The sequence below is a fragment of the Solanum dulcamara genome, chromosome 3 (genome assembly GCF_947179165.1).
Source record: "Solanum dulcamara chromosome 3, daSolDulc1.2, whole genome shotgun sequence".
NCBI classification, from domain to species: Eukaryota; Viridiplantae; Streptophyta; class Magnoliopsida; order Solanales; family Solanaceae; genus Solanum; species Solanum dulcamara.
Genome location: NC_077239.1, coordinates 9,891,976 through 9,907,817, shown reverse-complemented (window position 1 = coordinate 9,907,817; position 15,842 = coordinate 9,891,976).

Here is a 15,842-nt window from a genome sequence, read left to right as displayed (position 1 = left end):
AAATTATGATCATTTTCATTACGATTGATTAATTTGTAATAGTTATTTTATGCAATTTCGTTATTATTTTTTTGCTGAATATTTTAGTCTCATCACTCATCTCATATTTTGTATTATTTTCTTTAAAAAACAAAACCTTAGATAGTTATATTTTAGTAGGACTAAAGAAATATTTGAAGCACAAGTTAATTATGTGTTTGTATGAATATTTTACCCGAAAAAATCCAAATGAAACCGAGGTTGAAATATCCGATTTTTATTAATTTGATTTGATTTATAGATTTAAAAATCCTATACAAATAGTTTGATTTGGTATTTGAAAAATCTGAACCAACCCGACCAGATACATCTCTAACTGGCGGGGTTTAAAATTTTGAGCTAAAATTGTACAACTTATTTTAAAATGAGATCTGCAAGTCAATTTTGTATAAGTCGTGTATATAGTGCTTTAACTATTAAAGTGATTTCAACTAAGTGAATTACCTCAATAATTAGCCATTGTTTGCAACATGATTATTTCTTAAAATACTTGAACATGTTCATGTAATTTTTTAAACTTTGAATTAAATTGATTAATATAACTTCTAATGTGATTAATCGGGAATAATTATGCAGAATGTCAGCGCATAAACTTTATCTACTATCTATTTAGCCAACTTATATAAATTATCAAAAATGGCCATCCAATCATATTTTTTTACAAAGAAATGGCCGACGCAACCTTTCCTCCTCCTTCTTCGTCCTCCCTCCTTTTTAATCTTCTTCTTCCTCCTCCTCCTCTTTCTTTTTCGCTGTTTTCCTTTTTTCTTTAAAATTTGATTAATTGCAAACTTGAATCAAAAGACTCAAAATATCGAGAGAATTTTATATCTAAAATTTAGACTGTTTAGAGGTTATTTTGAGTTGGTCGGGATTGAATAGTTAGTGTATACTTCATGTATATTCAATCTTTTGAGTGTATCATAATGTACAGTGAGTGTATAGCTCATGTATAGGTAAGTCATATTCACTTTTTTCAGTTTATCATAATATATAGTCAAGTTTACAGTCAATGTATATTTTTTATGACTTTTAACTATATTTTAGGTAAATAAAAACATGGTTATATTAATGGTAAACTAATTACTTTATTGTATATATTTAAAAAATAATTCATGTTTACGGTAGGTCAAAATTTTAAAAATGATTCATGTTTTCCTCCTCTGTTTTCTTCAATGGCGAAACTCGAAAGACAACAAAATTGGAATTTGTAAACCTTAATTGAAAGTTATGCCCTAAATTCAAAGGGCAAATGGACAAATTTAATTACCCCAAAAATGGAAAAGAAGAAAAGAAATAAAGAGCACAGTTAAACCAACAAGTTCTCATCACTTTGTGACAAATCTACATTTTTTTGATCCATTGAACATTTTATCTAATTTTTCCTTTCGGAATTCTGAAAAGATACACTGGGATTGAATTTTGAAAGTATAGTGTACTTTGAAAAAATGTATTGGCTTTAAACTTAGCCTGAAAACTAACCTAAAATGTTTGAAATAATTTTGAGAAACTTCATAAATCTCATTGGTTGAAGAGTTAATCGCTTAGATACACACTATTGTGCAATATTACGAATCTTGTCAAATCTTGGTGCGTCCAGATACGTTTAGATAAATCTAGATACATGTATCTCAGGATACATGAGGTCAAAATTAGGTATAATTTGTTCTACATATACTGTATGCAAGTGGATACGCATGTATATGCGATACATAACAAATCTCGCTCGCTTCCTTCCCCATTTCACTCGCCTCTCTCCCTATTTTAATGTATCTGGTAGCAAAAAAACATGTATCTAGATGTATCTTCCTCAATATATGGTGGAAGACTCTTAATTAGTAGTAAGATACATAATATTTTGAAAGTATAGATAATAATAGTATATATAGTAGTGGAGTATGTCTAATTATGTAGTTTCTCCAATAATCTTTGGGTATTAAACCCATTTGAAACTATCTCAAAGTTTTGAAAGGTGCTGAAGTTTTACTTTTGTGCCACAACTTGTCTGAATTTGAGATGTTTAAACCTATTTTGGACTGTAATCTAAAATCATTTTCGATTTCTATTATGAATAAATTTGGAACCCTTCGTATGAGTTTGAAATTAGCAAAAATGATAGCAAATGGAAAACTAACACAAATACTCTATAAAAATGTAATTGATGTTTGAAATCCTTTATTATTGTAATTTTCTTCAAGTCATACTTTCTAAGTTTCTGTTGGTCCTATATAGATATATTTTCATTTCTAGTTGCTCATGACTAGTATCACCAAGGAAATTGGGTTGTGACAACTTCTTTATTGTTATTCACTAAATTGTAGTATTGATGTCACAGCCCAATTTTCACAATTCACGGTAGCACCTAATCCCAACCCATTAGGTGAACCCAAGAACATGCAACTATATTTCAATTATCCAAACAGCATAACTAAGTTTGGAAAAAGGGGTTTAGGGCGTGCCAATGAAATAGAGGGTCACGTCAGGTATCTGTGTTATAAAAACGTGTTATCAAGCTTTAAAGGTAAGCTTTATAACGTGGTGGTGGTCCGTCCAGCTATGTTGTATGGGGCAAAGTGTTAGCGAGTAAAGAATCTGCTTGTCTAGAAGAAGAAAGTAGCGAAAATAAGGATATTGAGATTCATGATGTGAGGGTATACAAGGTGGGAGTGGCCTCTGTGATGGAGAAAGTGAGGGTGACGAAGCTGAGATTGTTCAAACATGTGAAGATGAGATGCACAGATGACCAAGTAAGGATGTGTAAGAGGTTATTCAAGTAGATAAGGACTCTGATTGGGTGAAATCTGATTACTGAAACAAGTTCGTTTGCGTATCCCCATTGTATCCCAAATGTATTCTCATGTATATCAATGAATATGTCACAATGTATTCAATCTTGTATATCATGAATATTTGTGTATATCATAGTGGTGATTTGTTGGTCTAAACATTTTACTCAAACCATTTGAAGTCACCTCTAATCTTTCTCAAATTTTGTATACAACATCATCGAGATATTTTCAACCATAACCACTCACATCCGTTCAATTCAACAAAACAAAAATAAGAAAAAGAAAGTTGGATATGTTCTTAAATGGATCCTTATCGACTTTACTCAGAAATAAAAGTCCATTTTAGGTGTTTAATTGGAATTTTTTGCATGGGTACATAATATGAAGCGTGAAATAAGAGAGAATATTGACCTTTCTATTAAGTCTGTCGATCGGTTATAGATAATTGGAGATGACTATAACGCCAACTTTTGGGGGATTCAATTGCAAAAGCTACCTTACTGACGAATGTGGTGTTGTGGATGGGTTACTCCTTTCTTAACCAAAGGTTTCAGGTTTGAACCCTTGCCCCTTGGTATGGAAAAATTCTTGATAGGGAGTGCTTTCCTCTGAATGTGGCCCTATACGGCACGAATTCAAAATAGTCGAGTTCAAATGCAAGTACCAAACATCGGGTAGAAAACCAAGAAAAATAATTAAAAAGCTACTAATTGGCCAAAATATTATGCCAATAGATACTTAGGGGTCATTTGATATCTAAATAACAAGTTGTCCACATATTGATTTCAATTATTTGAATATTAAAGTACCTACCGACACATAAAATCAGTACATTCTAATTTTCTATTGGTATTTTCTGTCAAAATGAGAATCTTTATTAGAATTTGATGGTACAAAACATGTATGAATGAAACTTATTTATTTATTAAATTATTTAATCATTAGTACTTCAATTATATGTATATTTATTCTCCAAAAACATAGCAAAAGTACGGCTAAAATTGACGCGGTTAAGTGGGAAATGAGCCCAACAGAAACCATTGAAGTCCGCCCACTCATTATATACCTAAGTCCTTTTCCCACCTCCACTTGGCCTTTGGCTATAGAGTTTGAGATAAATCCCAATGAAACCAAAACAAAGGGGACTTTGAATTAATTATGGCTCACGGCAAATATTTAAATATAATTATAGTTTGAGTTTTGTATAATTTGCGTGATTATACATTTGAGTTTTGTATAATTCGCGCGATTTATACAAACGCTGTGCGTGAATCGAATTGTATAGCAAAATATACAAACACTACAAATTATATAGCGAAGTATAAAAACGCTATGCATGAATTGTATAGTGAAATATACAAACGTTATGCAAAAATTATGAATTATATAGCGAATTATACAAAAGTATACAAATGTTGCGCGAATTATACAAACGCTACTATAACTATAGCTACGAATTGTAATTAGCAAACTATAGCTATGAAGCATAATTAAGGTATTTTTGAGTGGCTATATGCGAAAATTTTCTGTTTTATCTATAGATACAAAAAAAGGCTTAATTATCTTATTTAGAGTTTTAAAAAAATAATCAAAAAGTAATATTCTTGACCTACTTTTCTTTTTAGTAACTCTTAAATTTCAACTTTTCACATGACATTTTTAAGACTCAAAACTAAGGAGCATTTTTGGTACATTTGACATAACTTTAATTTAAAAATACAAGATTTAAAAGTCTTCTTTATTTTCTTAAATTATGTGTCAAATCAAAATAGGCCAAACAAATTGAAACGAAGGATATAAAAGCACAATATTAGAATACAAAAAACATACAATATGTCATTCTAGATGGATTCAGTTGGTTTCGAGGATAGTCATCCATATGGATGACCCACAATTGATCCCCATCAATGCCTTTTGAGTCAAGCATGTCGCATAGGGCTTATCTAGTGTTGTTTACATCCCCTGTGTAGTTTACAGTCTATTACATAGTGGGGAATTTACCCATTGTGTACAAAATGCTCACCACAGAGTGCTCACCCGGAAAGCAGAGGTTGTGGCAGAAATATTGTAATGGCTATAGGGATTATCCTAGAGTTCCAAAAAAAACATACAATCAGGGGCGTAGCTACAGTATGTCCCAAGCGGAAACCTTTCGTTCGAAAACGGCCTCCCCCTATGATACTAGGATCAATAAATTCAAAATGGGTTTGTGCCGGCAGATGTTGAACGATCTACTCTACACAGGTGTGGACGTACAGGGCGATAAAATGCTATGTAATATACATATATATTATATTTTGGACACTTTGAAAACAAGTTAATAGGGTAGCTCATTGGTCAAAAAAGCTTAGCAAGAATTCAATCGTCCGTGCGGGTGTGTGAGATCAATTTCCAGCAGCTGTACTTTAGTTTTGCTCTTTTCTTTTTAACTTTTATTTTGTTTAAAGAGCAATCCATCCTCACACAGCTTTTTCAAGAAATCTGTTACTTATTTATTAATAACTCTTATTTAATTTTATGATCTTTTTATATGATATCTTTACTTTAAATATAAGAGATCATAAAAAGTCATTTTCTTTTATGCAATTAGTAAGTGATCAAGAGATTTGATTTTCTCGTAAAAATCTTTAAAAAGGATAAAAATATCAATAGATAATTAGATTCTCACTCGATATATCTTTTTGAATTTTTTTATTTTACATTAAATTTTGTAAGAAAAAATTGCAAAAAAAAAAATTATAATTCCAAAATCAAAAGCAAAAATGTTTCACTAATTTTTTTAAAAAATAAAATCTCATCTGATTTCGCTCTATGTTCTTCGTGTCTCATTGTTATTATCGTTATCGATAGAGACTATTGAAAGATTAAAGCCTAAAAGTGGTTTCTTTCTAGGCTAAACTCTCTTCTCTCTTTCTCTCTTTTATTTTTTTTGTCGCCCGTCCACTTCATATTAAATTAAATATAAATTCATTAGAGCTAAATGTTATGCATTTTGATTTTAAAAATTTTGGTGCACTCACTTGTCAAAAAATAATTACCTACTTAATACTTGAACAATTTTCGTGAAATTTTTAACTACGCCACTAATTGTTGCATGTAATTGTATGATGTGCTTGAGTGTGCATGTCAGTACTGTATGCCCGCTAATATATTGGGCATACAAATAAAATAACATACGTCCTACATATAAAATATCTACTCCAACTTATTGTTTTTTTCCTCTTAGGATTTCAATATGAAATTTCAACTCAAATCAATTTTAAAATTTATCAAATTGCCTCGAAATTGATATATAAACTCCAAAGAATATTCTCAATTATTTGCAAAAACACCTAAGACCAAACAAGTAATTGATAATTTCACAACATCCAATTTTTAAATTCAATTTTTTTAAATAGCTATCAATGGAGTAGTTTACGGTTTTGAGCTATATTAAAAGAGGGAATGTGAAAGATTCAATTCTAAAATTGGAAAGATTAGAGCCTAATTCTTTATTTTTCCTATAAGTTTTTTATAATTAGTAAAATATTGTTATATTTTATAATTAAGTAGAAAAATATGAAATAATTAAATTAGAACTTTAAAAATAAATTATCCATGTAAAACTATCCATAAAATAGGCGATAATTTTGGTATTTGTTGTAGTTGACTAGTTTTACAATTTTCTCAATCCACCTCTAAAATCTTCGATAAAGAATCAAGTTCTCTAATATAAGCTAATAATATATAATTTGGTCACTCTATTGGGTCGTATGAAACTGATATTCATTACGACTTAAGGGTGGACTTAAAGATTGAGATATCGATTTGATCAAATTCAGTATCTTAATTCATATATTATATTTAAAAATAATTTCATATTGTATAAATTATTAATATAAAATTAAATAACTTAAAAGAACTAAAATTATAAACTCATAATTAATTTTAAATTCTGAGCCTTTTTAAGACTCTTAAGATCTTTTCATAGATTACTCTTGCTTCAATTTCACTTCTTATTTCTAATTAGTTGATGTGGAATATCTCTAACCTTAGCTTAATGTGAACTCGTTGATTGCTATTATTAGGCGTTTAGGCGTTTGTACATGTGATTTCATCTTATAATTTGAAATTATGAATTGAAATAAACGTTTGCATATGCGATTTTATTTCATTATTTCAAATCATGAGATGAAATTCCAAATTCTTCAAAAAGATTGATTTGAGAATTTCATATCATAATTTCTCATTTTTTATATAAAAATTGACCCACAAGTTTATATTTTGTATAAAAATATCCATAATTTTATATTTGCATAATTTTTTGTGAGAATAACAAAGAAGTGATGAAATATTCACTGAATATGAACATGATGATATAGATAGTAATGATATTGACCATGTTCAAGTATATTAAAGAGTAGTACACTACAATTCATATTCAATTTTTATTTTTAATTGGACTCAAATTCAATTATTAAATGTTGTACTTTTTAAGAATAGCTTTGTAATAGAGTACTATGCTTTTGTTACGAATTTTTGTTTATTTATTAAGATTGAATTATAAAGAATTGTATGTGACAATTTTGATAGTTTTTACAACTTATGAGATTTTTATGTTCATAAACAAAAACAAAAAATATATCTTGAGTCTTAAAATACAAATGACATGTCAAACAAAACTTCAATTTTATCTTATACGATTCCATATCATAATTTCATCTCACATGACTATACGAACTCTTAATATGATGTTTGATACCTTGGACTATTTATTAAGTAGCTCCTTTTTTATTAGCTAATAATATGAGATTTTATTTGCACACCAATAAAATCAAAATGTTGTTCTCACTTGGCGTGACTCAAACTTTTAACATTTCAATTAATGGTGTTTATACCACTATAGTCGCAATATTATTTAGACATTATTGTGAATGTGAATAGAAAAGTTGGCAATAACATAGTCCATCCATAACAATGATGTATGAAGCGTAACCTCCATATACAACAAATAATTAAAGTTGAGAAGACATCAACCAATCAATACTTATTGAATAGGATAGACTTATGTCAATTTTGGACCCATACACATATCTAAAGTATATGAAACAGAAACTTTTCTTTTTCTTAATTCGTGCTTTACTGTAATTTTGATGGCTGACTAGAATTACTAAGATATATATTAATTGAACAGAGTTATATTATGTAGGATTAAATTATTTATATATTAATAATTTCATTTTCATTATATAGAAAATAATATAATGAATTAACTCATAATTTGGTACATCCTTTAATTATATGTGATTATAAAATGATAATTAAAAACCTACTTAACATGATCAATTTTATACAAAGCATCTAAAAACATACTTCCTTTTACTCACTTTTTGTGATACATTTAACATGTCACAAATTTTCTTTAAAAAAAGAAAGATTTTAAAATTGATTTAAGATATTTGTGTGAATATAAATTATTTTATTAAAAATATAAAAAAATTATTTTTAATTATAAAAAAAATTAATTGAAGGTACTTAAAAAATGGTATCAGGAGTGGAAAAAATAATTAAAAATAGATAACAATTTGTCAAAAGTGTGAACAAATGACAATGTGGGGTCAATTCTTTTCCAAGAATTTTCAAGCCGTGCATGCTCGCCACGTGTGATGGGACAGCATAACGCGTTTCTTAGTACGAAAAGGAAAAAAAAAAGAATCCCGCCCACAACATATCCAAATGCAAATCCATTGTAATGTTATTTCTTAGTACACTTTAAAAGAAAAAAGATTTCTTCCTTTAGAAAGAATGATCGTTTTTTTGACAATATTTTAATTTCAGTTTTATACGTGACATGTTTAATAATATTATAAAATTAAAATATATTTGATATATTTAATATCACTTTAAGTTAGAAACACAAGAATAAAAAGTTTTTCTTTTTTTAAAAAAAAAAAATTCATGTCAAATCAAATTAGATCATTTTTAATATGGGATTAACTATTTTGTTTTTTATTTCAAAAACTAATTTGCACGAGTATTTACATTAATTCAATAAATATATGATATAAATTATTGTTAGATTATATTATTTTTTTGTCCCAATTTGTGTGTCACAATTGAAAATTTTGAGAGTCAATCAAGCCTTTTGAGTTTTTTTTTTAGGAAGGATTACACAAATCATATAGTGTTAAGAGATAATTACATCTTATTCCTACTCTTTTTCAAATTACAAAAATCTCTTAAATTTGGTGGAATCTGAATACATCCCAAAACGTCTTGATACATCATGACGAGAATAGGAGAGAGTAGATATTTTTGTAATTTTTTCAAATGATAAATTGTTTTAGAGAATATGATAAAAAAAAGTTGTGTAATTAGATAATTTTTTCTTTTTTTATTTGTCTTTTGTTCTAAAAGATGAGCAATATAGAATAAGAAATATAGAGAGTAGAAGTAGAAATCATCTTATTCAAATATCTTCAAGTATCACTTACAATGGTGAATGATAAACCTATTTATAGGTTGAGAAATCACTCCAAAAATCACTACGTTAAATGCCCTAAAAATAGATATATTCTTATTCAAAATGGTTCATAAAATCTAGGGAATATGTATACATGAATGCAAGTACGTAGTTCATGTATAAAAATATCGATAATCCACTAATTCAATGAATTTATAACATTCTCCCTTGAATGCACATAGATAATGTTCCTCATTAAAACCTACTAGAAAAAAGCCTAGTAAAGAAAAAAGAGTACACGCATCTCATAATACTCCTTGAATGCTGCCTCATTAAAAATATTATCACCTTATCAGAAAAATTCAATTGAGACAAAATCAAGGTTAAGAAAAAGAGTATATCGTGTATTTCACTCCCTATGATGAAAGCTTTACTTAATATCTCAGAAATAATGCATTCCAATCTTATATCTTAACTTCTCAAAGTTGATATTGGCAATGACTCAGTGAATAAGTCTATAAGATTATCACTTGTACGGATCTTTTGAATATCTATCTCATCATTTTGTTGAAGACCATGTGTGAATTTTTTTTTGTTGAAATATGCTTAGTCCAGTCTCCTTTTGTATCCTCCCTTCAATCGAGCTATATATATATCATTATTTTTATACATGGTGGCTGAAATATCCCTTTTCAATGAAAACTCGCACATTTCCTAAAGATGATGGGTCATTGATTCCAATCAAACACACTCCCAACTTACTTCATAGATGAATATTATTTCTGCATGATTTGAAAAAGTGGCTACTAGTATTTGATTCACTGAATGCCAAGATATTGTTGTGATTTCACATGTAAATAAACAACCCATTTGAGATCGAGTTTTATGTGGATCGAAGAAACACTCGACATCTGCTTAATCAATAATTTCTAACTCGAAGATTGATCATTCCAATTTTGTTGAAGCTCGTCTCTTCTTCTCAAAGAAAATCACACATTTTCTATGTGTTGAGTCACTTGATTTGTTAGTTTCTTGCCATAACTTGCATGATAATATGACAATCGCCTCACATAACTTTTGCTATGTAATAATCTTCTAGCATTTACATAACTAATAATTTGTATGTGCATCAATTGCACTAATACATGATATTTTTTAATTATTTTCATGAGTTTGAAATTGATCTTTCTTTATGTTAAGCTGTCTCATAATCATTGGAGGCCTCAATGAAATCACTTTAACACCTTTTATTCCTTCAAGGGTTTTCATATAACTTTCATCGTCTAGCTAAATATGACAATCATTCGTTATATATATTTAAGTATTTCATCTATTGCCAGACTGAAACATGTTCCATTGCATCCACCATTGGAGAATATATCTCCATTTATCTTACGGTTATATTTTCGCATAATGATTCATTTATACTTCACTGACATTATATCTTGATCTATGGACTTTAAGTCTAAAATATCACTTTTTTAAGTGAAATAAAATATACTTGAATAGTGCATTTTATTTGACCAATCATTTATATGTCCATACTATATGACATATTTGAATTCAAGATCATCGTCACCATCTGTAGCATTAAGCGCTACTTCATATCAAAGATATTGTCGATGGTCATTTGACTCGATTCCAATACAATATAACTTATTAAGATCTCTTCATTTTTCATCATTTCATGTACCTAAATTTTTGCCAAGATTTATGAAGTGTTAGGTCGTCTTGCCTTATTATCATGACCATCTTGATCATTTGCTCATCTCCTTCCTCGAGAATTTTTATATTTAAAACCGATTAATCTATCACGCTTTAGGTGTACCATAGATATTGTCCTTCGAGGACTTCTTATTGAAGCATTTGCAGCTGAATTACAACATAGGGTCAACAATTTATCTGGAAAATGATTTGCAAATTTTGCAAATGAATTATACCTACTTCTTTTTTAACAAGGATATAGATAATTCATTCCATTCCTAATATTCAATTTCAATTCTCTCTCCCCCTAATGTTAGAAAATCTACCATTTACCGCAACCGCATTTGGGGATCCATCTTTGTGAATGGTGCAACAATTAAATTAGATATCTCACATTCAAAGTTTAGGTGAAAATTATTTGATTCCTAACCTTGAACCAATTATAATTGGAAAATCTTATTGGATTGATGCGTACATCTGTTGCTACATATTAAATAAATTCATCTCATACCAAATATTATTTTGGAATTTTATTCTCATACATATGGTTTAGCTATAATTGAAGGTATACAATTTTTGCTAAACCAACCAACATTATCAACATAATCTCATAGTTTGGAACTATACTCTTAATTTACAATTCGAGCAAACACCTTTATAAAAGTAATTTGTAAGTTGACAACAACGCACATGTGACCATCCTATAAATGCAACTAGCATATAGTTGCAAACGGTCCACATGGCAGGCGAATATGAGCTCATATTCACCTTTTTATATGATCCAAAATTTCAAGAATCACAATCTCAACATTAGCTAGTACAACGATACAATGATCATTTTATCATGAGAAAAGGCAATACAAGAGAATTCTTGAAAAATGTTCTATTTCTTCATCATATAACCATGTGAATTCTCAATTAATTTTGCATCACATTTGAACCGGAATGGCCAACCAGTCATGCCAACTGATCTTTAATCCAATAAACTTCTAATTTACTTTTGCATGTGATTCCATCATCATGCCCATATTTGTATACAACAAACAAAAGAAAAATGTGGGTAACCTTTTACATAAATATTTATAACCCGCTTTAACTGCAGTAATCTAAATATATTAAATCTTTTCATAATTTATAGTCTCATTTATAATAATTTTTTCTTTACAATTCCTCCGAAACTTAAAATTTTTCTTTTGAGACTTACTACAATCCCAATATTTTTTCTCTGATAGTAACATAATAACTCTGTTGAAGCTCACAATTAATTTTGTATACTATCTCATGACACCATCTGTATGGTGAATATCTCATTTAAAGAGAAAATTATATTATCATTATCATGGTTTAAATTATTACAGACCAGATATGTTTCTTACTTTACTTTTGTTGTATCATAGGTGCACAACCAATGACCATTTATGTCAAACATAAAATCTCTTCATTTTACTCTAATCTCCCGTAGAGGTGAGTTGTGAATATATCCAATCCATAATAATTTTATCACATCTTGACCCATTCACTTTCAGAATGATCGAGCATTCATGATGCTTATCACAAGTCACATTCTCTTCAAGGAATTGACTAATTATTTGTATGTGCTTCATAAATTTGCATTATTAACTCATTGCCATGCCTTTAAAATTTATCATTTTTGAATGACCCACCTCAACATCACTTTAAAAGGTCAAGTCTACCACTATTTTAACTTTCTTTATTTTGATGGATAACTTTTAAACTAATCAAATTAGGTCTCACGACAATTGTGTGTCACATAACAGTTCGTACCATTTTGATGATGAAAATTGCCTTCACATTTTGAAGGACTATTTAGAGAACTCATATTGTTCTTTCTTTTATAATTACCACAATGATGACTATTATAATTTTGTCCCTCCACGCTCCTTATTCATACATTTAATCACTTGTATTCTTTTAGACTCATTATTCATTCATACCACATTCATATGATGTAAAGGAGCAAATCAATTGGGCAGGTTTCAAATTTATGATGTACTGCTACCACCTTTACTTTAGAAATCAAGCAAATTCAATCGGACGAATTTCTTGACTTTACATCAAAAATATATTATTTTGCCTTAGTCATTATTGCATCATTACTATGGTGCATTGAGACTCAGACTCAATGACTTACCCATATAAGGTTTGTTAGGCCATAGTTTCATGGCACTCGAACCCAATATCTTCTCATTATGGTGCATCAAAACCCAAATTGATGTTTTACCCTTTTGGTACGATAGAACTTGAATCTACTGTCTTACCCTCAAACATTTTTCATTATGGTGCTTCCGGACTTTAACCTGATTTCTTACCCTTTTGATGTAATGGGACTTGAATCACCATCTTATCCTCAATAAATAGTATAATAGACCGAAGTACAACATGACTCACCCTTTGAGTCTTTCAAAATATTTAAATGAAATTCATAAAATTTAATCACTTCTGTCAACTAATGCCTTCGATAATATAAGTAATTGTAATAAGATAAATATAAAACTTATCCTCAAAGATTAGCATGATCAAAACAATTCTCTTTCAATATCTCCAAAAAAATTTTAAAAATGAAAAATAAATAAAAATATGACTCACTATACTCTCAATATTACCAGAGATCTCTCCATTCTTTATCCGCAGTTAAAAAATACATGCTACCAAAATTTTATACCTTCTCCAATTTAAAAAATTTTGTGGAGAAAAGTATATTCAACCAGTTGGAGTATATGCCTTTTGTTCCTAGTCAAAGTTAGTGACCGAACACTATTGTATTGTAGAGTATCAATTGAAACTTATTTCTAAATCATAAAATACATACCTAATTTTATGAATATAATATCTTGGCTGCAGTAGTTATCATTTAGCTTCTCGATTCTCATAACGAGATCAACCAAAGCATGAGTTAAAGAAAAACTAAAATTCAATTTCAATTGGCTAGGGTCTCATGCTGATAACGTGTTATAAAAGATGAACAATATAAAATAAAAAATACAGACAAGAGATATAGAGAGTAGAAGTAGAATCATCTTATTCAAATGTCTTCAAGTGTCACTTACAATGGTGAATGATAACCCTATTTATAGGTTGAGAAATCACTTCAAAAATCACCAAGTTAAATGCCCTAATTAATATATACATTCTTATCCAAACTAGTTCATAGAACCTAGGGAATATGTATACATGACGTAACTAGTTCATGTATAAGAATATGAACAATCCACTAATTTAATGAATTTATAACATCTTTTAAATATTTTAAGTTGTTAATTATTGTAGTCTATTGTACTTTTACATAGTTTTTAAATATACAAATTGTATTTTAAAAAAAATTAAAGTTTCTATATTTGAATTTACGATTAAGTTTTAAAAAAAATGAATTTTAAAATTATAAGTGTGCCACATAAATTAGGTGAGAGACACAATTAATTAGGACAAGGATGAGGGATTAGGGGTGACTGAGTCTGGATGGAGGTAAAATAGGAAGGATTCGCTAAAAAGAAAAGATAAGAACACAACAAGAGAAAGGAAAAGAAAACTTTTTAAAAAGTTGAATAGTTAAGAGTTAATGAGATATCTCAGATGCCTCTTTAAAGAGAATACACGTCTCTTTTTATGGGCATGGGTTAACGTTTAGGTTAAAGTTTTCTCCAAAAAATTCTAACAAATCATAGAGTTTGAAGATAAATTGGACTCATTTTATAGATTTTTATTTTAATTTAAAAAATATTGATGTCCATATATGTCTCTTCTTCAAGGCTTTTCAGAGTGTAGCCTTGCCGAAACACAAAGACGAGACTTAAAGTACCTACAAAAATGGAGTGTAAGACCCCAAAAAATTTGAAAGTTGAAACTAAGAAAAATGTTGCAGAAAACTACTAGGGTCAGTTTGTATGAGACTTCTTACGGTCTATACAAGGACCTACGAACCGTAGGAGACAGTCGTGGAAAGGTGGCCTGAAACTTAGAATTTGTTTTTATAATTGATGCTTTAGATGAGACCATCTACGGACCGTATAAGGTCCTACGATTCGTAAAAGAGATCGTAGATGGAGATTCAGAAACTTAAAGTTTTTGGAATTTGGCAGGACGAGAGGGTTACGCGGTCCGTGTAACGTTCTACAGACTTTACAACTGGATCATAGAAGGAATCTTCAGAGATTTGACATTTAGTGCTTTGGGTCTACGGACGATTGGAGTGGGTCATATAAAATTTTACGAACCGTATAAGGGACCTGTACACCTTGGATTCAGAACTCAAAAACTTAAGGTCTTTCTATGGGCCGTAAAGGCTTCTACGATCCGTAGAGACCCGTAGGCCTAGCCGATAGTTATTTTTCCAAGGCTATTTTGGACATTTCTGATTATTCTAATATTAAGGTTGTGTCATTTTAGGTTATTTCTAATACCTATAACTATCCAAACCCTTCAAAATTCTACTCATTCCCTCTGAATTACTCAAAATTTCCTAAAAGCTCTCAAAGTTTTCTCTCTAAGGGTCATCTTCTTCACCAAGCTAGGGTTCTAAGAAGTCAAGTCTCCTCTCAAGTCTCAAGGCTAAATTTCAGTAAGGTATGTGCGAATTTCATCCATGGAGTTCCAAAGTATTTTCAATTCCTCTTATGATTTCTTTTTATACTCTAGGTAGATTTGATGATCTTGCATTGGGTTCAATCATTTGTGATCTATTTCACTTCCATTGATCTTATTATGCATGAATTGATCATAATTACACGTTTTTTTTAATGAAATTTACATGAGCCTATGAATTTTCTTATTTTATGATTATAAACTATGTTTGAAGAATTATGCATGCATCATGAATTTATGAACTATGAATTTAAGGATGCTTTAGATGA